General features: G+C 40.3%; 1 protein-coding gene across 4 annotated transcripts in view; it reads right to left on the bottom strand.

Annotated features, from left to right (window-relative positions):
* The window catches only part of LOC113518148 (rho GTPase-activating protein conundrum), a 105,124-nt gene that overhangs the window by 74,421 nt on the left and 7,789 nt on the right, over window positions 1–22,914 (bottom strand). The window lies entirely within an intron of this gene.

Consider the following 22,914-nt stretch of genomic DNA (forward strand, 5'->3'; position numbering starts at 1 on the left):
TTAAACTTGAAGGTAGTTATGCAAAATACAGCCATATTATGAGTATTTCAAGTAAAGTGGCGTATTTACTCCATAATAGCTGCTTAATACGCCCAAGAATCGACCTGTGAGTTTAAGAGAAAATATAGTTTTACCTAAACACATATGAATCCGGATTGCAATGGATGGCTAAAGCTAACCTGGCCTGATTAACTGCAAAAATAGGCTATCGTTATAAAGCCAAATCAATAACCCTACTATTGAAGAACAGACACTAGAAGTTTTCAAGATAGATAGATAGATACTCTTTATTGTTTCCTCCAAAAGATTACAATAGTAAACTTATTATAAATATAAACAATTACAAGAAATAATCACAATGAGAAAATAATGGGCGACCATATCGCTAAAAGCGATCTCTTCCAGGCTACTTTTGGATGGAGAGGAGTAATTATAAACAGCTTGATCGGAGGCTCAATGAAATACTATTATTTCAAGATATGTTTTATTTATGATATAGATATAATATAGATATGATATAAGATTTTCCTGTTTACATTTAAGTTAACTAACTTGGAAGGCCAAAATACTAAAAATGAAAAAGTGACCTGCCACTAGTAGCTATTATGTGATATACTTTACGCAATCGGAACTACAGATGGCGCCCACGATCACAGTATAATTTTATATCCACATCCTCTTAGTTATTACGTTATTAAGACCAAGGGTACACCACACATCCTGACCACTCAGTCACCCACAAACTATGCCATTTACATATATACATACATATCTGTCACGCCTGTCTACCATTAGGGTAGGCAGAAACAATGGAACGCTAAATGCTTCGATTCAAACAAACCTCTTTCGCTTCTTCCACATTCATCAATCTTTTCATACACGCTCGCCATTTATTTTTTAATAAAATCTCATTGCTCTCTTTGTCAGTTCAATAATATTAATTTATAACAATTCGCAAACCTTCTGGGGGAAAAGGGATTGTTAGTAATGGAGACTGAGAATACCATTGCTAGCAATATACCCAACCAGGTCGACCTCTTCGCGGATCCCCCTGGAAACTATCATGGTTACTTCCTGATGAATTTATCATGATGGGCTAACTGGCCTGTTTTCATTCTCATCTATCACCCTTCACTGGTGCTCCGCCAACGTATCCGGTTAGCGCAGGCGGGGTTACCATATCATTTTCACTCATAAAAAAAATATAATCAGGATGTATTTTCAATGGAAACCCCATTAAAAAAGTTCTATCACTTTTACCTAATTACTGAAAATAAAAACAGAATTTTAAGACGAATAGTGACTGCATATGAGTTTCAACCATATCATACGTTAACGATGCTTCACTGGTGCCCCACCAGCGCACCACAATGTAGCTTTCTGTAGATGAAAGAATTTTAAAATTGGTAAAAAACTTTTTGAGGTTATCCATTATAAACAAAAAATCAAATCTTTCCTTTTTATTATATATTAGACAGATAGATAGATACTGTACGGTGTGGACTGCCGTACGGTGAGCGTGGACTGTAGGGGCGTTGGTTCAGGCTGGAGTGAAACACAGCGATTACTATTCTGAAGCCTCCGGTACCGTCTGAAGAGAGTATTTTTTCTTCTTGTCCTATTTCTTCTCGAGAGTGTAGTGCGTCGCTGCTCGGAAGCGAATGCCGCTCGACGGGAGGCGGCCTATCTTTATACCCGCCCGCTCGCACGATAACATTTCTAACTTGCGTTAGCGAATCTGTGCGAGCGGGACGGGGCGAGTGTGTGTCTCTTCAGATCGGTACCCTATAGCGTCTATTTATTTATCACAATTTACAATTTCTTATTTGTTTTTACAATTTCTATTTCTATTCGCAGGTAATAATAACGACACGTAAAGAATGCTTTATTTGACTTACACTATAGGTATCTTAAATCTATGTAAAATCTATATAAAATAACAGTATACAAAAACGATTAAACAAGGGACTTAACAACTAACTATAAACATTGCTATAAATATCGCTATAATTACACATGTACAATAATGTCGCGAACATAATCTCCCGCCGCAGCTCTCGTAGCTGGAGTTAACTCGTGTTCGCGTCGCTCGATGTCGATGTAGGCAGTATGATCAACTTTTTTGTGGGTCGCCGTAGGATGCCCTTGTTCGTCCGCACGTCGACTGCTCGGATCTCGCCGTCTGGTCCAGGGTAGGTCGCCACCACCACGCCTCGCGGCCACGTGTTGCGAGGTAAGGTCCCATCAGCTATCAGGACCAGGTCGTCCATTTTGATGGCTCCGTGTGTAGCTCGGGGCTCCCGCCGGTGTTGTAACTCGGGTAGGTACTCCTTCACCCACCGGTTCCAGAAGCAGTCAGCTAGCCTCTGGCTGGCACGCCACTCCTTGTGTCCCGCCGCGTCGCTCTCTGTGAAGCTGCCTGGCAGTGGGACGCGCGATGGACCGCCCAATATGAAGTGATTGGGGGTTAGGGCGCTGTCGTCGTCTGCCGATGTTGACACGTGGGTTAGCGGTCGGCTGTTGAGGGTGTGCTCGACCTCGACCAGTAGAGTGTGGAGGACCTCTTCCTTGGGGGTCCGCTCGTTCAACGTAGCGGCTAGTGCGGTCTTCACGCTACGCACCAACCGTTCCCAAGCACCTCCCATGAAGGGTGCGCTCGGAGGAATGTAGCGCCACCGGATGAAATGAACTGATGACTCTTCTTGGATGGCTTCCTCGGCTGCTTTCTTCAGTTCGACGTCAGCACCTTTGAGGTTGGTGCCTTGGTCGGACCATAGCTCAGTGGGACACCCTCTGCGGCTTATGAAGCGCCGCAGGGCCATTATGGCGGAGTCCGTGCTGAGGCTGCCGGCGATTTCTAGATGGACTGCGCGCGTTGTTAGGCAGGTGAAGAGCACTCCGTATCGTTTCTGGTGAGTGCGGCCCACTGTCACGGTCATAGGCCCGAAGTAGTCTAGGCCGGTGAACGTGAACGGTCGCTGATGATGCGCCAGCCTGCTCTGTGGATGGTTGCCCGTTGATGGCTGCGCCGGTCTTGCTCTTCGTAGGCGGCACAGCTGACACCTCTTCAGTTCACTGCGGACGGCGTGTCGTAGGCGCAACACCCACAAGTGTTGTCGCACCTCGTTCGTGGTGATCTCGAAGCCGCCGTGGTGAAGTTTCCGATGCACCCATGCGATGTATAGGCGCACCCAGGCGTGGTTTCCGTCGACGATGGGGGCTCTCGTTGCTCGGCTGACAGATCGGCGGCGGCTGCTATTCTCGATCGAAGTCGCAGAATGTCGTCGTTGTCTATGACGACCGACAGCTGTATGAGTCGACTGGATGACGGCAGCTGTTTCCCTTGTTTCAATGCTGCGATTTCGTCGCCGAACGCCTCTTGTTGTATCGCGCGAATCCATAGCCGTCGCGCGCGATCTAGGTAGTGTGTGTCTATGGGGATGAAACACACAGATGGACTATTGCTGTTCTTGATTTTCATCTTCGTCTTCTCTCTATCGACTTTCTTCGTGCGGGTCCAAGTGGGGTCGGCGCTCTCTTTCTTCTTGTTTCTCTTTCGGATGGCGGTGCAGCGTTGACTGGTCGGTCGCAGGAGGTCGATGAACTGCAATACCCGTGCTGAACTGCGAACAAGTTTCAACCAATTAGAAAAACGTGACGGATCGGGTAATGCTATGGACAACTGCGTCGCGTTCTGTAGCTTGTGTACGCGTTCTTCTCCCGTTTCCACTTGACTATCGTCGCTCGAACTATCTTCACGCGGCCACTGCTCTTCGGGGAGGTACAGGAAGTCCGGCCCACGGAACCACCTATGCTGCGAGCCGAAGTCCGTCGGTGGGTCGCGTGTGGCGTCGTCTGCTACGTTGTGCCGCGTCGGTATCCACCTCCACTCGTTCGTCTTCGTTTCTTCGACGATCTCGGCAACTCTATGCGCGACGAACGGCTTGTATGCGCGAGGACCGGTGCGTAGCCATGCGAGCACGGTGCGTGAGTCCGACCAGTATACTCGGCGAGCGGGCTTCAGGTCGTGTTCTTCGATTGCCGTGCGTGATAGGCGACACCCGAGGACGGCCGCTTGCAGCTCCAGTCGCGGTATCGTGGTCACTTTGTTGAGTGGGGCCACTCGTCCCTTTGCCGCGATCAGCGACACGTGGACCTCGCCGGTCGCGCTTACGGCCCGCCAGTACACGGCACAGGCGTACGCGCCCGAGCTGGCGTCGACGAATGTATGCAGCTCCGCTGTATCGGCCGTGGCTACCTCCGGGTAGCACCGCGGCACCTCCAGCGCGGACAGCCGTCGCACGTGGTCCATCCAGCTCCGCCAGGCGTCCGCTTCCCGTGGTTGCAGCTCGGTGTCCCAGTCGATACCGGTACGCCACGTCTCCTGCAATATCTTCTTCGCCTGTATGGTGATGGGAGTGGCGAGGCCCAGTGGGTCGAACAGTGACATAATCGCTCGTAGCGCTTCCCTCTTCGTCGGCGTCTGTTCCCCGCTGGCTATCTGTGGCGGAAGCTTGTGACCGTTGAAGTTGAAGCCTAAGGTGTCTTCAGAAGGTCGCCATACCATCCCCAGTATCTTCTCCGCGTCGAGTTGTACCACGCTGTCCCCGTCGGTGTCGGAGAACGCGGCGCGCACTTGATGCGAGTTCGACGCCCACCGTTGGAGATAGTAGTTGGCTCGACCGTGGATCTGTGCGACCTGTCTTGAGACGCGTACGGCTTGCTCTTCCGTGTCGAAGCTGGCGAGGTAGTCGTCGACGTAGTGGTTCATGACCACCGCCGTTGCTGCCTCCGGGAACTCTTCCTTGTACTGTTCTGCGTTCTTGTTCTTGACGTAGATCGCTGTACACGGTGACGATGTTGCGCCGAATATGACACTCTTCATCCTATATTCCACAGGTGGACCCTCTCGTCGATCTCCTCGCCACAGGAACCGTTGCATGTCCCTATCTTCTTCCCGTATGGTGACCCGCATGAACATGTCCTTTATGTCCGCCGTGACTGCCACCCGTCGTTGCCGGAACCGCATGAGGACCCCCGGTAGCGATTGAAGTAAGTCGGGGCCCGGCAGCAGCATGTCGTTCAAACTGATGCCCTTCGTCTTGGCTGCTGCGTCGTGCACGATCCGCAGTTTCCCCGGTTTCTGCGGGTTGATGACGGCGAAGTGTGGCAGGTACCACACCCGTTGGGAACTCCGTGGTGGGGCGACTTCAGCATATCCGTTCTTGAGTAGCGTGTCCATTTGCTGTTCATATCTCTTCTTAATTTCTTCATTCTTGTCGAGTTTCCTTTCGACCAGTTGGAGACGTCGCATTGCCGATTCGTAGTTGTCCGGCGGCACAGGGTCGTCCTTCTTCCATAATAACCCCGTCTCGTATCCTCCCGCCGGTAACGGACGAGTTTTCTCTTTTAAAATGCGTAGGGCGCGACGTTCCTCTTCGTTGTAGGACCTCTTCGGTGCGATCCCCAGCGATTCGAGCGCGAAATGTTGCTTCATCATTTCTTCCATCGATTGTTCCTCTTCGTGTGTCGTCACTATGTGGCTGATTCTGTGCACCTGCTGTCTTGTCCTGCCGCGACTCGTTCCGTGCAGTACCCATCCCAGGTCGGTGAGTGATGCGACCGGCTGCGTGTCGGATCCTCTTCTGACTTCGTGGGTCAGCAGTAGGTGCCAGTTGTCTTGCCCCAACAGTACCGTCGGTTTGCCCTCTTCGTAGACCAACTCCCTCTCTATGTCTTGTAGATGTGGACAGCCCTTGATGACGCTGCGTGGTACCGACTGCGGTGATAACTGCAGTCTGTCCATCGTCCGTGCCCCCACTGTGTATTCTTGTGAATTCCGCCCGCGGATCTTGAAGTGGACACGCGTCGATTGAGCTGCGTTGATCCGTGCCCCGGCCACACCTTCCATGTAGAATGGTGCGGGGGGACCCGTAGCACCGATTCGCTCCGCCACCGCCGTCTCGATGATGGTGCAAGTCGACCCGTCGTCCAGTAGCGCGTAGGTGTCGCACGTTCCCGTGGGACCGGTGACTCGTATCGGCAGGATCTTCAGGAACGCGATCTTGTCGTTTTCCCTTGCCGATGCGGCGACTGCGGCGGACTTGTCCTCGACGACGTGCGTTGTCACTTCATTCTCCGGCTGTTGTCGCGTGGTGTGCAGCAGAGGGTGATGAGTCTGCGTGCACTCATCTACTCCACATTTCTTGCTCTTGCAGGCGTGGCGAAATCTTCTCACTTTGAGGCAACGGAAACACAGCCTATGAGTCTTCGCTAGCTCCCACCTCGCCGATGTGTCCGCTTCCTTCATCGTCTTGCAGTCCGATGGAGCGTGTCCCTCTCGTCGACACATCGGGCACGGTGGTGTAGCGGGTTTCTCCTGCGTCGTGTATGTCTTCGCCGTCTTCCTAGGAGCGGACTCCCGCCGGTCTTCGGACGGTATCTCCTCGGCGGGGGCGAAGTTTCCACATCGTGCGGCGGTCCTTTGCAGGAACTGAGAGAGTGTTATGAGGTCCGGTTGTCCCTCCGGTTGGTCGTTGGCGAAATCGTAGTACTTGAAGCGTAGTACCGACGGCATCTTCTCTGTGACGTTTCTTACTATTTCTTCGTTGTAGAGGTAGTGACTCTTGTTCAGCGCTCGTATCGTGGCGACGACGTTCTGCACCTTGCTCGCGAAGAGGCAGACGTCTCTTGCGTTGTCCGAGAGTCGTGGTAGCGCGCGGAGTTTGTTCAGTTCGGCTGTGACGAGTGCTCCAGGGCGGCCGAACCTCGCGGCTAACATCTTCATCACTTCTTCTGCGGTCGTAGACCCGACGAATAGGGAGCGTGCCGCGTCCTTTGCGGCCCCCTTCAAGCTTCTGCGCAGTCTTGCTAGGTTCTCTTGTTCTGTGTGTTGACTTGCGCTTTCTTCATAGGCCATCTTCCATAGTAACCACTCGCTCGACGATCCATTGAAGACTGGCAACTCGGTGACTCTTGACGCTGTGGAGGGCAGTATGTTGCGAGCGGCCATCTGCATGGCGACCGCAAACTCATTACAATCGATGCCCACCTTCAGCACCGGTTCTTCTTTCTTCATCGACTGCATCGCTGCTGCTATCGTAGGAATGGCGGCATGTGGGTCAACGTGGCGTGCGTGGTCCCGGTGAAGTGCGTCGCTGCTCGGCTGTGGCGGCGGCGCTCTCGAATCCTCTTCAACGGGTCTCGATGGGACGAACCCCTGACGCTTGCCGGTGACTTCTTCTATCTCTGGTACATGCGGCTCCATCGTGAGTGCTAGCGTGCTTCGATGAACCCAATCCGACGTTCGTTCTCTTCTGACGGTAGCGTCGTCGTCTTCTATTTCCTCGTCGTCCTCCGATTCGGCTTCCAGGGCGGCGACACGTGCAGCAGCCAATTCCACCTCCTTTCGAAGTAGCTCCTCCCGTGCCTTGGCCAGAGCCTTCTTTTTCTGCGAGGCCGTGGTGCGAACCGTGCGTGCCGTGCCGTGCTTCGGTTCCTTCTTCCTTGCTGTCTCCTCTGTCGTTCCTGTGGCTTCGGTAGTCTCCGTGGCTCCTGTGGTCGTCGTATCGCCGGACGTGTTCGTAGTCGATGTGGTGGCGGCGGTAGACGACGTGGCAGCGACAGATGACGTTCTGACAGCCGCAGACGACGTGGTGGCAGCAACGGACGGCGTGGCAGCGACGGACAGCGTTCCGGCGGCCGTAGTCGACGTGGTGGCGGCGGACGTTGTGGCTTCGGTGACGGCGATTTTCTGCTGCGACGACTTCATGTTTCTCGTAGTCGGCATTCCGGCGATCCGGCTTCAGAATGGTCTTCCTCCAGCGATCCGGCTTCTCGATGTACCAACGGTGTTCCTCCAGCAATCCGGCTTCTCGAAGGACCACGATGTTCCTCCAGCAATCCGGCTTCTCGAAGGACCACGAATGTACGGTGTGGACTGCCGTACGGTGAGCGTGGACTGTAGGGGCGTTGGTTCAGGCTGGAGTGAAACACAGCGATTACTATTCTGAAGCCTCCGGTACCGTCTGAAGAGAGTATTTTTTCTTCTTGTCCTATTTCTTCTCGAGAGTGTAGTGCGTCGCTGCTCGGAAGCGAATGCCGCTCGACGGGAGGCGGCCTATCTTTATACCCGCCCGCTCGCACGATAACATTTCTAACTTGCGTTAGCGAATCTGTGCGAGCGGGACGGGGCGAGTGTGTGTCTCTTCAGATCGGTACCCTATAGCGTCTATTTATTTATCACAATTTACAATTTCTTATTTGTTTTTACAATTTCTATTTCTATTCGCAGGTAATAATAACGACACGTAAAGAATGCTTTATTTGACTTACACTATAGGTATCTTAAATCTATGTAAAATCTATATAAAATAACAGTATACAAAAACGATTAAACAAGGGACTTAACAACTAACTATAAACATTGCTATAAATATCGCTATAATTACACATGTACAATAATGTCGCGAACAGATACTGTTTCCTCAATAGTAGTAGCAGTAATAGTAGTAAACTTATTATAAATACAAACAATTACAAGAAAATATTACACTAAGAAAACAACAGACGGCCTTATCGCTAAGAGCGATTTCTTCCAGGCAACTTTTGGATGGACAAGAGTAATTAAAAATTTTATTGTCATACCCCATATCCTATATCACAAAATATTCACGGGAGAAATACGAATGGGGCAAAAGTACCGAAATAAACGACTTTTGTGGTCTCCGTCTGGTTACATAAAACTTCGAATGAATCCCGTATATACTTGTAATTATTTTTATAAAGTTTCATGTCCATAATATTTGTAGGATTAATGTTTTAAACATTAATATTACATCAATATTGTGTTAATTTTTTTATTTTTGTTTATTTTGGCACAAAGTCATTACACTTATAAATAGGTACTTAAAAGTAAGTACATTTACACTAGACCAAACAACGCCGATACATATTTATGTAAACTTATATATATATATATATATATATATATATATATATATATATATATATATATATATATATATATATATATATATATATATATATATATATATATATATATATATATATATATATATATATATATATATATATATATATATATATATATATATATATATATATATAATATACAATTTACCTACAATCCACATTAGTATTCCAATGTGTATTCCAATTTATATTTTACAAAAGTACATTTTCAACGATCACGTACGATCGCGCAAATAATTCGAGCTGTCGCGTCTACAAAATAGGTTCTCTATGCAATCGATCGATACCGAATAACCGATTATTCCGGATGTTGAAGAATTTGTAATTCTCAACATGGAGAAGCTCGGTGGAATGTCGCAGATGATGTCATTACTCGTATCTCGTGATTCACAATCAACACGATGGTCATTGCCAATTCGTACCCACTGCAAGATTCAAGCGCGGCACACACCGGTCATAATACCTACACTATAATGTATAGAATATTATTTTTTTGTCCTTAGAACCAATAATTAAAGATTAAAAAAAAAAACAATTATTGACAAAACCAGTTTTTTTTTTTATCTAAAAACTAAACCAATAAACCGATTTTGACAAAACTATGAGACTAATAACCTTTTAGTTAAAAAAAAATCTAAATACGTTCCAACGAAGTTTTGAGGTAACAAACATAAAAGAAAAACAATCGAATTGAAAATCTCCTTTTTGAAATCGGTTGAAAAAAGTCTTTCTAGAGGCGTAACTAGTAAAAGGTCGTTTACTAAATTCAAAATTGAACCTGTCCTAAGTCTCTGATCTGTAAAATTACATTATGTCGTTAATGAATAAATTTATTAGGTACTATAGTAGATTTTTAAACACTCTAGAAAGTGCGTCATTACCATAATCATATCGTACGTAGTATATATATATATACAACTTAAAAAAATATTTGGAAATAGATGTAGACTTTTTTTTGACCATTTAGAAGAAGAAGAATAGAAATCATTTATTCAAATAAACTTACATTGAAGCACTTTTGAAAAGTCATTACATTTTTTTTTAATCTACCGCTCGTTCGGAAAGCTGTCTCATCACAAGAAGAACGAGCAAGAAACTTGCGTGTTGCTCTTTTAAATAATTTTATTATTACTTTACATTTTCAAGTTTAATTGTGTGAATACAAACCACCAATTAGCACTAATTCAATTAAATACTCAAAAAGAAAAAAAATATTGAATACATAACCAACTGGTTAAACAATTAATAAGAGGAAATCAGTCATAGTGATTAGAGCAGACCAGTCCCTACAAGCAGCACCCGTTCACGAGTATGACGGATGAGCCAGCCATCACTGCGCTCGACCATATTTTAGGGAGCCCAATGACCCGGCCCACCACGCCGCCACAAGTCTGGACATTTTAGTGAGCATGACTACTCAAAACACTAGACCACGTCAAAGCTACTCACAATTGCCATCTGATAGTTATAGTATTCACATTTTACATAAGAATGCATGCGGCAATTAATACAAAAAACCGCTACGCTTTCATATTTCTAAAATTAATCAATTAAATCAAGAAAGCAATGAGAAAATAAAATTATAACGTTGTATGCTAATAAACTAATTATTTACTTGATATGTTGTCATCTATGAATTCGTCTATCCTGTAATAGGCTTTCTTACATAAAAATTGTTTAATATAAGATTTGAATTGCCTCTCTGTCAGATTTAATGCAGATTCCGGCAGTTTATTATAAAATCTTATGCAATTACCATAGAATGAATTACTGATTTTGTGCAGACGGCATTTAGGTAAAATAAGCTTATTTATATTGCGTAAGTTTCTACTTGTACAGTCTTTGAGTTTTTTAAAACTCTCTAAGTTCTTCCGTGTATACATAATATTTTCATAAATGTATTGTGAAGTAACTGTGAGGATATTTGAGTCTTTAAAGCACTGACGTAATGACTCTCTCGAACCCATACCATAAATAGAACGTATGGCTCTCTTTTGTAAAACAAATATAGTATTTATATCGGCTGCTTTACCCCACAGCAGTATGCCATAAGACATTATGCTATGGAAATAACTAAAATATACAAGTTTAGCCGTTGCCACGTCTGTTAATTGTCTAATTCTTCTAATTGCATATGCAGCAGAACTGAGTCTACTGGCCAATTTTGAAATATGCGGCCCCCATTGTAATTTCGAGTCCACTGTTATACCTAAAAAAACTGTATCATTAACAAAATTTACTATTTCATCATTAAGCAATAACTGTGTATTTATTAGTCTTACATTAGGAAGTGTAAATTTTATACACTTTGTTTTGCTGGAATTTAATAATAGGTTATTACATGTAAACCAATTTAATATTGCAGACATAGCACAATTTACATCGTCTAATTGATTACTTTGACGTCCAATTTTAAACACTAACGAAGTATCATCCGCAAACAGCACTATATCTGCAATTTTCTCTACCATAAAAGGAAGGTCATTTATGTAGATTAAAAAGAGAAAGGGGCCTAAGATTGACCCTTGTGGAACGCCCATCTTAATATTAGCTCCCTTAGATTTTACACCGTCAATATCTACAGGTCATAGGTCATCCATTTAAAAAAAAAATATTTAATGGAATTATAACTCGCCTCCACTAACGGTATTCACACTAGTGAGGGATAATAGGTGAGAATGAAAAGGCAGGTCAGTTAATCCATCGTGATGAATACACCTGAAATTCAGCACCATGGTTTCCATGGAGACCATGGGGAGGTCGACCTGATAAGGTATACTATTAGCAAAAAAATCAAAATACTACATCTTAATCGGGACATTTTTTATTGCAGACTTAATGTAATTTTTACTGTTTATTAACACAGTATTGGACGACCTCAAATACATTGCAGAGTAAGTGGCTGCAGGTGGCTCAGGACCGTTTCTTATGGCGGTCTATGGAGGAAGCCTTTGTTCAACAATTGGCAGATAATGGCTGAAATAATAATGATGTTTATTTATTTAATATTCACAACCCAATTGCAGTAAACGTCTACTAAAGAAATAATTGTAGTATTTCTACGTCTCGTGTGCGCCGCACTTTACTTTGTTTTTAACTGCAACCGACTACCACTTATAACGGGCGTTCCTCGAACAATTAGCATGATGGATCTTTATTCTTTTTAAAACGTGTATCCTTCGGTTAGAGTTGTTAAAAGACCATTACAAATATGTCATAGCCGTAAATAACATTGGACGTAATAAGGACGTTGCGAAAATGATTTCTTTGTTTGCAGATGTACCGTACGTGGGCTCAGTAAGTATAACAGTTTACGACATTCAAAAATCCAGTGTCACCAAAGACCAGACCGGACTTCATAATTAAAAAACCTAAGGTACTGTAATATAAACAACATCATGACAGCGCAGCGGTGAGACAAAATTAAAATACTTGATGATTTCCAAGCTCCGACAGGTAATATAAATAAGAAATAAAAAGTAATAAAATCCTTTCCATATTATAAATGCAATGAGATGAGTTTATAATGATGAATGGATAGACGGATGGACGGATGTTACATTTGCGAAAACTACTGATATAAATGAAATTTGGTAGACTGATAAATATCCTATGTCAACATACTGACCGCGAGATACAGCTAGTAAAATATAATTTGTATTTATTATAACTAAAGATTGTGTCCCAAAAAACCGACTTCAATTATAACAAAACCAGTTATTTTGATTTAAAAACTAAACCACTGAACCAATTTTGATAAAATTTCTATGGAACCAAACTGTAAGTACATCCTTTCAGATAAAAAAAGAATTCTCCAAATCGGTTTACAACTGACGAAGTAATAGGGTAGCAAAGATAAAAAAAGAACCGAATTGAGAACCTGCTTCTTTTTGAAGTCTGTTAAAAAGAGACTTATTTAGACTCTTTTAAGTTATCATTTTAAAGATTCTAATACTGGTTTATGATCCTACTGCATATGATCAAAACTCTGGTCCCTGATAAAGGTAGTCAGAGGAACAAATTCCTCGATTAGATATTGTGGCTGGATTTCGACTTGTTATATGCCATACCGCTCCGCTAGAACATCCAGTTTCCTAGACCCAACGGGCTAGCCCACATAATTTTCCCCATAATCGTTTATCTTACACATGTTGTGCAATATCGCCCAGTTTTATTCCTCGTACGCATTTACGACATCGCAAAAAGCAATTATGTGTTTAAGATGTCGCAGATACCGGCGCAGCGGTGCGTCGGGCGACATAATCGCGTTCGCTTTATGCAATACTACGTGCCATACAGACGGATAAGTCGACGCGACTTTTTGCAACTACAGTGGTACCTCGATATACGAGTGCCCTAATATACGAATGTTTTGAGATACGAACCGCCGAGCGAGCTATATTTTGCTTTGAGATGAGAGCAAGATTTGAGTTACGAAGAATCGCACACTACACCGCTGCGCACAGCCCCAACATGTGGGGTGAATGTTGGTATCTACCAATTTCTCCCACCTCAGACTAACACTTAACAAAAACAACTAGGGGTTTTTATTTTTTTATACAACTTAGAATGGCAAACAAGCTGACGGTCCACCTGATGGAAAGTGGTAACCGTCGCCTATAGATATGAGCAGTACCATGGACATAATAGAGTATACTGTTTCGCCCATGATACCCTCCATGCGTTGCCATTCCTGAGGACTCAGGTGTCATTCCTCTGTACCCAGTAAATTCACGCCATATCCCACCCTTCAAACCGAAACACAGTCATGCAAACACAACTGCTTCACGATTAAAACACGAATGGGACAGAGGCACCCAAGCAATCGACTTTTGTACAAAGTCTCCCTCTGGTTTTTTGGGAGTACGGATAAATAGCGTTTCAATTAATCTCAATGGGGAAAATTGCTTTGAGATACGAGCAATTTCACATACGAGCAATGTTACGGAACGAATTAAACTCATATGTCGAAGTATGTATACCACTGTATTTACTTAGAGAGTATACGTGATGTATTGCCATCACTCTCTTATACTGGCAAATTACGCGTATACAAGTACTGTAGTACATAGATAGTCGCCGTATGGTCCCGGTATAGAACGGGCCACAATTTTCTCTCCCCTGGGTTATAAGAAGGAAGTTATAAGATTCGACTAAGAGAACTTAATGGTCGACGAATTGACAGAAGCATCCTTCTTAAAATATCACTAAAGCCTAACTGCGGTTGCCAACCCGCCTGCCAAGCGTGGCGACTACTGGGAAGTAGTCTGAGTAGTAGTACTTGACTACTCCTCTTATGGGAAGACCCATTTTCAGTAGTGGTCAGGTAACGGCTAATGAGGATGAATAAATATACCAGTGTAAAATAAAGGAATCTAGAATTAAAACCCTAATAGTCTCTTGGCCAACATTGTAATGTTAAGCTGATATTTTCCAAACTGATCCTTCGAGCCAGATTTTACAAAGAATACTTAATTGTTAAGGATCAAGCATTAAAATCATCATCATACTAACAAGACACGGTGCGTTGAATGACATAATGAAGTCCGCTTTTATGCAATACTACGTGCCACACAGACAGATAAGTCGACGCGACTTTTTGCAACTATTTACTTGGGGAATATACGTGCTTATAATTATTATAGAGTGGGGAATTTCGTATATATAAATAGATGGAGTAATCTTAATATACTAGTGGAAATAAGGAAATCTCGAATAAAACCCGAATATAAAGCCGTCTGGCTAAAGTTGTAATATTAAGCTATTATTTTCTAACTTGATCCTTCGAGCCGGATTATATACAAATTGACTGTTGTTATTGATTGAAATTGTTAAGGATCAAATATCAAATCAAGATACAACATCATATTGTACATTATTGAAACCATATCTGTCATGTACACATTTGTATATGGGCATCAGATTATCTCTGTAAAAAAATTCATCCGAATTGGTATAATAATTTGAACGTGAAAATATAACTGATGATCCTTCGTATTTTAATAGTAATATTAATCAAGTTATTTAAACAAGATAAATGCTACATTATCTTACTTGAATGACTTATAAGTACTTAAATCCTTTACAAATTTTCAAGTTTTTATCAATATCAACAATGTAAGTGTACACAGAACAAATTATTGTCTTTTTCTATGCTTGGTTTATTTACATTGTTATGCCAATAATCTTGGTGTTCATTGTCTTATCAGTAGGTGCATGAACGTGCTTAGCGAAGCGGCGAGCTGGTTATATTTCGTAATAAAACTCTAGACAAAGTCACACAAGAGCATCACACTTTCAAAGAGAATTACAAATTCAATAAAAGTCATTGACTTTTATTTGTAACTACAAAGTAGATATACGTCATCGTGTATTACTCTTAGCGTTCTTTTTTCGTACCTCTGTCCAAACTACTTTGAGTTGTATTTCTTTTACATAAGACTATAGATATTTCTTTTCTTCTCTCATGAATATAGATAGATAGATAGATAGATACTCTTTATTGTTTCCTCCAAAAGATTACAATAGTGAACTTATTATAAATATAAACAATTACCTATGTTTATGACTGTAATCCCTCATGAGGTAGTCAGAGGCATATGTCGACTATCGTTGTCAGCGTTGTGATGAACGCAAAACTCAACTTGCACACATTTGACCGAGCGAACATAACATAGCAGGGAGCGAATCTATCAACATCCCTCGGATTAATATCTCGGTTTGATACCATTTTTTTTTCAACCGATTTAAAAAGAAAGACAGTGGTTATTTCGGTTGTATTTCTTATGTTTATTTACCTCATAAATTCTTTAATTATAAACCGATTTGAAAAATTCTTTTTTTATCTGAAAAGATATACTGATACATTAGTTCCTTAAAAATTTTATCAATATTGATACAGTAGTTTACTTTTTAAACAAAAAAAAATAAGTTTTGTCACAATTTAAGTCGGTTTTCTTTTTGTATTTCTTTTTTTATTTTGTATAACCTTATAATAAATTACTCACAACCGAAAAGTCATAATTTTAGATTTAATCGCCGAATGCCTTTGTCTGAAGAAATAAGTACGCTAACCAGTGTTAACACATGTTTACTTGATTTCCACAAGACGTGAAGTTAATCTCCGCAGGTAATAATATTTAAATGTAACAAGTGACGTAAATATACCACGTCTGGTTAAATATTAAGTGAAAGGTGTTTTGGACTGATTTATCTACAATAATATTATAAAGAGGAAAGATTTGTATTTTTTTGTGTATGTTTGTAATGAATAAACTCAAAAACTGCTTTGCCGATTTCAAAAATTCTTTCACTATTAGAAAGCTATATTCACCCTGAGTAATATAGGCTTTTATTGCCAGAAAAGATTAGAGATCTATACTAAAACTGTAGTAAGGTAACTCAAGGTGTAAAAAATGCTATAAAATATCTTTCGTCGCGTGCGCTGCGGAAACTATTGGTGATAGAACAAAAGTATGTTCTACAATATTGAAGAAAATATCAATTACTACAAAAAACTTCGCGACACTATATGCCCAACTATTATCGTTATGTCACAGTAACCACTTTTTAAAATATCGTAAAAATATCCACCTATGCGAAGCCGGGACGGGCCGCTAGTGACTTAATAAAATAAAAACTCTACTCGTGGGAAAATTTGTATTGGAACATTAAGTGATAATTGATAAGTGATTTAAGATTTCCAAAGACAATGAAGACACTCCTCCTGGTTGAAAAATCGAAGGCAATGGTTTACAATGAGTTCCAGATCGCTGTTCAGGATGGCGGTGGACAAGGTAAAGATCGCCTTGATAATTGCCGGTAGGAAGTGGCACCTACAGAAGAAGATTACGTGATCTTATAATCCTTAAGATAGAGGGGAGGGATTGTTAGTAATAGAAATTAGCAGCCTAATTTTTTTTTTATAAGACAGAGACAAACGAGCATTCGTCTCACCTGGTGGTTGCACACCAGAGGAATTGCAGATATGCTGCCGGCCTTTTAAAAATAGTTCATTGCTATTATTGCATTGCAAATATACCTCATTTGGTTTACCTCCTCATGGACCCCTTGAAAACTGACTTGCTTAATTGCAACAAATCTAATAAGTACCAGAGGGAGACTTTGTACAAAATCATCCTCTGGTAAAACTAATGGACTTATGAATTAACATATATAAAACAATACAACCGAATTGTGACCCTATTTCTTTTTTAAGTCGATTGAAAATATAGGTGAATTGAAACGCTCCGCATTCTAAATCACTTAGAAATAATACCTTTTATACATTTCAGTGTCTTATCATAATTATGTATATTATTACAATGGCATACTGGACGCAAATTGCGTCAATTGGAACGTGTTATTCTATAATGGTGCTCCAGTGATATGGGTCACATTATATTAATGCATAACACAGTAAACAAACCAATTGACAATATAATTAGTACTTGACATTGAGAGACTTCATACAAAAGTTATCTAATGGGTATATTTCCACTCATGTTTCTACTGTGAATGAAGCAATTTTACTTACATGACTGTGCTTTGGTTTGAAGCCACAACTATTTTAATAATCTTAATGCTAGATACAGGGGGAAAATGGATTGTTAATGATAGGGTCTAGCAATATAGCAACGCGATTCCCCATGGAAACCGTCACGATTAATTATTGTTGAATTCGTCACGATGGGCTAACCGACCTGTTTTCATACTCATCCATCATTCCGCACTGGTGCCCCGCCAGTGTATACCGATGACTGGCTGGGTTACCATTCCATTTTCACTCTTTTAAAAAAATATACTAGATACAAATACAAAGTAGCTGTTATAAGGTAACATTTAGAAAATGTTAGTAGGTATTTTATAGGAATGGACATTAAATATAATAATAAGTTACCGAAGGATATTTTGAGTCTATTTTTTAATAAATTTAAAACTGTTATTAAGAAACTTTTTTAACAAAACCTATTATACACTAAACGATTACTTAAATAACAAACGTGCGCGATGTTAGTGGATTATGCAAGGACTAAATAACCATGTTATTTTAGACATAGTACATTTAGACGTAGTAAATGAACACAAATATTGTTAACTGAAATTTAAAAGATTAACTGATCATAGAAGAAAAAGATCATTAGATCATAAAAGATTTAAGAGAGCTTCTAAACAAGTCTACCAGAGTGAGACTGTACAAAAGTCGTTTGCTTGAGTACCTCTGTCCTATTTACAAACGACTTTTGTACAAAGTCCCCTCTTCTTATACTGCGGCCAGATATGATCCGGGAAAGGATGCGATATAGGAATTAAGATTACTATTATGAATCACTTTTTCCTCATATCAACGTTCCAACTATTCAGTAATAAGTATGAGCAAAGAATTTGAGTCGTCTACAGTCACTAAATAAATAAATTTATCATGTTTCGAAATCGGAAATAATTATGAATACAGCTATAATTACATCAGTTACTGAAATTAATTATATACCCACTATTTAGAGTTATATAAAAAAACTAATTAATTTTAATTAGACTTAATCGCATTTGTAACTTAGTAGGCACTTATTGCATGCATCTTAATATTTTTTTTTGTAGTATTAACTAAATGTGTTTTTCATTAATGTGTTGAGCATGATTTTTTTTTAATAATTCACCTATGCTCGGCAATGATAGATTATTAAAAAAACCTTGTAATGCTTCAAGAAGAAATTAGTTTTACAATATAAATTGTTTGTACATGTATTGGATATGGTGGATATCAATAATTATTAAGATTATATCAGTTTTAGGAATTAAATATACAAACAGATAAACCACTCGTATTTAGAAGCTAAAACGCCTACTGTTTTAAATGGTTAAATATGGATACATAAGTATATGTATATCTAATCTACGCAATATGACTTGACATAAAAAAGTTACGATTAAGATAATAAATCCGATGGCTATTTTTGACAGCTGAGATGTTATAACTTCGTTCAATGTAATTTCACTGCCATATCGCAGCCTTTAAGTTCAAATTCAAAATCATTCAAATACTTTTTTTATACAATTTAGAATGGCAAATAAATCATGGACATAACAGAGTATACTGTTTCGCCTAGATACCCCCCATGCGTTGCCATTCCTGAGGACTTAGGTGTTATTCCTCTGTACCCTGTAAATTCACGGCATACCCCACCTTTCAAACCGAAACACAGCCATGCAAACACAACTGCTTAACGGTTGAAACACGAATGGGACCGAGATACCCAAGCAATCGACTTTTGTATAAAGTCTCCCTCTGGTACATGAAAGGAAGGTGTGGCCCATTCTATTCCAGGACCACACGGGAACAGGATGTCATGGCAATTTTAACCCACACTCACAGCATTTATTATCGCACATAAATTAATAATAATGGCACACAAGAATTTGTTTCCATAAACTAGTGAAATGCATAACCAATTTGTAGATTTGAAAGCAATTTTAAACATATTACAGTGTATAACGAATAAGCATAGGTAATATGAGTACCGATCCGATATCTATATATTGGGTTTCTCTGAACATCGACAGCGGAAAAAAGGTCCTCACCCATTTCAATATCGTCCATATAGGTCGGATATCTATTTTCGAATATATTGAGAGTCTGTTCTCCAATATTATTTCATGGATAACAGACTTTGAACATATTTGTTATTGGACTAGTACATAGTCATTATTACAACTTTTAACTGTCCACTGCTGATGATAAGCCTCCCCAAAGGGGGGCTTTCCAGTAGTGATACGCTTGGCAGACGGGTTAGAAACCACAGTTAGGCTTTGTTGACGTTTTAAGAAAAACGCTGCTACCCATCCCTCGCCAATTAAGTTTCTCTTACGACACCAAGGGATAGGGGTGGTCCGTTCCATGTCAAGACCACACGTCTAATAATATTATAGTTTTTTTTTTTTTTTTTTTTATATAATGTACTGTGTTTTATGTGATATTTCAAAACCAGTTTCTTTTACTTATACTTCGAAATGCCGAGTGAATTTACCTTCCAATCGGATACAACACGGTATTTCCAATACCGAGTTCAGTGACCAGCCATTTTAAAAACATGAATGGGAAAATCTAGCATATAACAATAAACCCCCTTTGATAGTGGAGCTCGAGGAACAACAATCAATAAAATCGATTCGAGAAATAATCGATTACAATCTTTACGATTGCATTATTGTTAATATCCATTTGTATCGGCCACGCGTTTGACTCCTGCGCAGTTATCGGCCGCGTTTGCGCATAGTGGCACGTAGGCAAGGCGACGAGTGCAAATCCTCCGTTACCCCGCTTTTCATGGAACAAATGGAATTGCAAATAAAATAGAATCGATATTATACAGTCACAACGTATATTGTGATGTCTATGGACGCAACAATGTCCATGTTCACGTCTCTAAATGACGGTTACCATTTTACATCAGGTGAACTGTTAGCTTGTTTGCCATCTCAAATTGTATAAACGTACTTAGGTCCTACAGAGAAGTTTTTTTTTTATATACAGCTTAGAATGGCAAACAAGCTGACGGCCCACCTGATGGAAAGTGGTAACCGTCGCCTAAAGACATGAACAGTACCATGCACATAACAGAGTATACTGTTTCGCCCATGATACCCCCCATGCGTTGCCATTCATGTGAGGACTCAGGTGTTATTCCTCTGTACCCAGTAAATTCACGCCATATCCCACCCTTCAAACCGAAACACAACTGCTTCACGGTTGAAACACGAATGGGACAGAGGTACCCAAGCAAACGACCTTTGTACAAAGTTATAATAATATTAAAATTACTAATCTACTCAAATGTCACAGATCATTTATAATATCTGTGATATTTGCTCCGATACGCAATTATTTTAATCAGATATGTCTTCTTTTTTACCACTTATCGAGCGCCAGGACACCCCGGGGCGTCTGGTACTAATTGCCCCCTATTGAGCAGAAAATTGGCTAGCCACAGATACTTTTTGCAATATACAATTACTTACAGTATTGTATCGATAGATGATATTACATTGATATGTACAAAAAGAAAAATGATCACTTGTAACGTCATTTTTTTTTAAAAAGCTATTTCTTTCTGCACCAAATAAGTGGCGTCACTTCCACACTTGGCTTGGAAGTGTGGAAGGATAAATCTTTCTATTAAGAAGAAATTGTCACATTTGCTAATTCACATTCAAAGATATTACGGGTAAAAAAAAAAACAAAATAAGTACATATTTTTTATACTGAAATCGAAGTTACAATTCTTGTTTAAAACAACGAATAAAAATAAAATAGGTTAAACTATGGATTTTAAAATTTGTAGTAGTAGAATTAACGAAGATGTCGAGTAACATACATACAAAAAAAAGACATGGGATTGAGAAATTCCGCTGATTCAAAGTGACTAAAAAATGTAGGAATTCGACTGTTTTACTATCAATAGTTAATACAATAATTTTATAATAGTTGCAACCCGTGGCTTGTGGGGGGAAAGGGATTGTTAATAATGGAGACTGAGAATCCCATTGCTAGCAATATACCCAACCAGGTCGACCTCGTCGCGGTTCTCCCTGGAAACTATCATGGTTGATTCCTGATGAATTCATCATGATGGGCTAACTGGCCTGTTTTCATTCTCATCTATCACCCTTCACTGGTGCTCTGCCAGCGTATCCCGTCAGCGCAGGCGGGGTTACCATATCATTTTCACCCATCAAAAAACAAACCCGTGACTTGTCCCGTGTAAATCAGTAGGTACACAAAGTATCCTATATGCTAAGTTAGGATATAATCTACTCGTGTACCAAATTTCATTCCATTCAGTAGTTTTTGCTCGAAAGAGTAACAAAGATCCATCCATCCTTACAAACTTTCGCAGTTATAATCAAATTAGGTTCCATCGGTTACATATGAAATTAGCTTTTTGTCGTACTGGCCACTTTGATCTGAAATATCTCCTCTTTGGTTAAGAATTCCAAATTCAAATTTATAAATTCATTTAGCTGGTACATTTGAGTTTTGAAAACAGAACATTCATTTGTTTTTTTTCTCATTTTTTTTTTTGCTTGGCGTCGCTTATTATCGCACAATGGAAAACAAAAAATATCGGTATATTTCATATGTAATGACCTAATAATAGGCTTATAGCCTTACACATATTATAGTTTATAAATGTAGTTTGATTAAGGCTTGAATTAAAAATTTATGAAAATGAAAGTGCTTTGCTATTTCTACAGCTGTTAGTTACATTATTTGTTTGCTAATATACTTATTCCATTTTACCATAAATAAAGTTAAATTTGCGACAGACAGATGTTCAATATATGTTTATACGTCTTACTAGCATATGTTTATGTCTAAACAAAAGTTTGTCATTATAAATAAAAGGTGGCTTAAGTAATAAATTTTATTGTAATAATCTATTATATAATTGGCAATATTAAATTCTCCAATTAATATAAAACAAATATCATAAATATATTTTATATATATAATATATATTTATGATATTTATATATTATATTAAAAATAAAAATAACTTTGAATTACTCAACATTAGAAACATGTATGGGAAAGTTCTTTAAACCGAAATTTTGGTGCATAAAATTACAAATAAATATTATTAGACTGTCTAAACAATGTTTAATCGCTTAGACAATATTTTGTTAGTATTTACATAAATAGTGTTTTTTTTTTTTAGAATAACACCGATTTTTAATAGGTGAAAATGGAATGATAACCCCACCTACACTCTTGGTGTATGCTAGTGGAGTACCAGTGAGGGATGGTAGATAAGAATGAAAGCAGATCAATTAGCCCATTGTTATAAACTCCACAATAATTAACCATGGTGGTTCGGGGGGAAAGGGATTGTTAGTAATGGAGACTGAGAATCCCATTGCTAG

Source organism: Galleria mellonella, unplaced genomic scaffold (assembly GCF_026898425.1).
Source record: "Galleria mellonella isolate WM207_F2 unplaced genomic scaffold, CSIRO_AGI_GalMel_v1 utg171, whole genome shotgun sequence".
Lineage (NCBI taxonomy): Eukaryota > Metazoa > Arthropoda > Insecta > Lepidoptera > Pyralidae > Galleria > Galleria mellonella.